Genomic DNA, 2,444 nt, shown 5'->3' on the forward strand with positions numbered 1-2,444 from the left:
TTTCCCTCATGAGCGTACAGTAGTTTTCCAGAGGCCACATGACAGGTGATATTGCAATAGACCAAACCTAGAAGCAGCTAGGAAAATGCAGCTGTCTTCTACTGAACCAGACACTAAAGAGATCTGCAAAAATGTAACTGTGCCATTCCTCTCACTAAATGTTTTGAAATAGTTATTTTAATAAAAATACATTGCTTATACTAACACATTGTTGCTATTTTAAAATGAATTAATGCCTATTTTTAAAACGCCTTAGTTTTAACTTTGAATGCTGTTAACAATCAATATAACCCCGATCAATAAAAACTGTTTGGGGTCCTCAATAATTTTAAGAGTGTGGACTTCCCTGGTGGTGCAGTGGTTAAGAATCTGCCTGCCAGTGCAGGGGACACGGGTTCGAGCCCTGGTCTGGGAAGATCCCACGTGCCACAGAGCAGCTAAGCTCACGCGCCACAACTACTGAGCCTGCGCTCTAGAGGTCGCGAGCCACAACTACTGAGCCCATGCGCCGCAACTACTGAAGCCTGTGCACAACTACTGAAGCCCGTGCTCCGCAACAAAAGAAGCCACCGCAATGAGAAGCCCACGCGCCGCAACAAAGAGTAGCCCCTGCTCGCCGCAACTAGAAAAAGCCCGCGCGCAGCAACGAAGACCCAACACAGGCAAAATAATAACTTTAAGAGTGTAAAGAGGTCCTGAGACAAAAAAAAAAAAAAAAAAATCAAGAACTGCTGATTTATCTAATAATGGAATCTATATGTGTATTTTTTTTTGATGTGTACTTTTTTTTTGATGTGTACTTTTTTTTTTACAGTCTTTATGGAATTTCTTACAACATTGCTTCTGTTTTATGTTTTGGTCTTTTGGTTGCGAGGCATGTGTGATCTCAGCTTCCCCGCCAGGGATCGAACCTGCACCCCCTGCATTGGAAGGCAAAGTCTTAACCACTGGACTGCCAGGGAAGTCCTTATATGTATACTCTCTGTCCATCTAGCCATCATCTTTTAGGTTATACAGTTACAGTTTTTATAGATCAAAAGCATTTGAAAATCAGAACTCACATATTTCTACCTAATATATGTCGTCTGTTTATTATATATCATCAAATCTAAGACATCACTTCGTAAGCAGCAGTATTATTTTATCAATAAGAATGGAAAAAAACACTGTCAGTTATAATCCCTAGACACCATTGACTGTAAAACCCATTCCATTTTCAGATATGTTCAAATGGGGAGAAAATGTGCCTCTTAGCTCAGTGAAATACAGTAGACATTGCTATGTCTTTGTAAGTAACTATATAGTCTCTCAATTGTTCAATATTTCTTGGCCTACTCTGTGCCGGCACTGCTCCAGGCACTTCACAGCAAAGGTCTGCTTTCATCTTTACAGCCACACTATGGGGGAGGCACTATCATGCCCATTTTACAGCTGAGCAAGCTGAGGATCAGAGAGGTTGTCCAGGGGTCACACAACAAGGAAGGGAAAGAACGGGGATTCTGAATCCAGGCAGTCTGGCTCCAGATCGGTGTCCTAGATCAAGCTAGAAAACCAGTGACCAAGACAGACTGAAATGCCTGCCCTCAGGGAGCTGTCAGTCTGGCAGGAAGTGAACAAGATAAGCAAGGAAAATAGGAAGCATGGTGGATGGTGATTTCTCTTTCTGTGTGCATTTACCCCTTTCATCCCCTGTCTTCCATCCTTTCTCTGTCAATCTTCCATCTGCCTGTCTGCCCCGCTCCCTCCCCCTGAGGGAGGGTGGTCTCATGGCGCTGGGGGGGGGGTGCTATAGCTCTGGTGGTAGCCACCTCTGCTATGAATCAGTGTGTCCCATCTCATTCCCTTGTCACTTAAGTGTCTGCACATCCAAAGGTCCAGAGAGAAAAGGGAAATGCCAGGGTCACTCAGGGAGTCAGGGGCAGGTGGTGAGCAACCCAGGTCTGCGTTCTAGTAGAGAAACTCTCCCCTCTCTCTTTCACATGACTGTCCAGGTAGTTCTTTTCTCCTATGTCTCTGAATCTCCCTGTGGCTCTGTGTGTATCTGTGCATCTCCTTCCCTGTCTCAGTACCTCTATACTCCTTCCCTCACCCCCTCCCCACGCTCTCTCCCTTTCTCTCTCCCTGTCTCTCTCCTTGTCTTTCTCTCTTTCATCTCCCCCTCCTCTGCCTTTCTTTCCTTGTGACTCTCCCATACCCCATCTCTCTCTCCCTCTGTCCCCCCCTCATCTCTCACATCTTTTTCTCCCTGCCTCGGCACTCTCTCTCTCTGTCTCTCTCTACCCCACTCCTCTCCCACCCTGTTCTTTCTTTCCCCTTCAGCACGTCTTTGCATCTCTCTGCCCCTTGCTTCAGCACCACCATCTCCCCAGGAGTCTCACACTGAAATTGGAGCCACAGCTACTCCCCTCCCCCACACACTGGTCTCCCCCCCCCCCCCCCACCCC

General features: G+C 46.4%; 1 protein-coding gene across 1 annotated transcript in view; it reads right to left on the bottom strand.

The window, feature by feature from the left end:
* Positions 1-2,444, bottom strand: part of FOXA3 (forkhead box A3) — a 7,308-nt gene that overhangs the window by 1,997 nt on the left and 2,867 nt on the right. The window lies entirely within an intron of this gene.

The sequence above is a fragment of the Lipotes vexillifer genome, unplaced genomic scaffold (assembly GCF_000442215.2).
Source record: "Lipotes vexillifer unplaced genomic scaffold, Lipotes_vexillifer_v1.1 scaffold371, whole genome shotgun sequence".
NCBI lineage: Eukaryota > Metazoa > Chordata > Mammalia > Artiodactyla > Lipotidae > Lipotes > Lipotes vexillifer.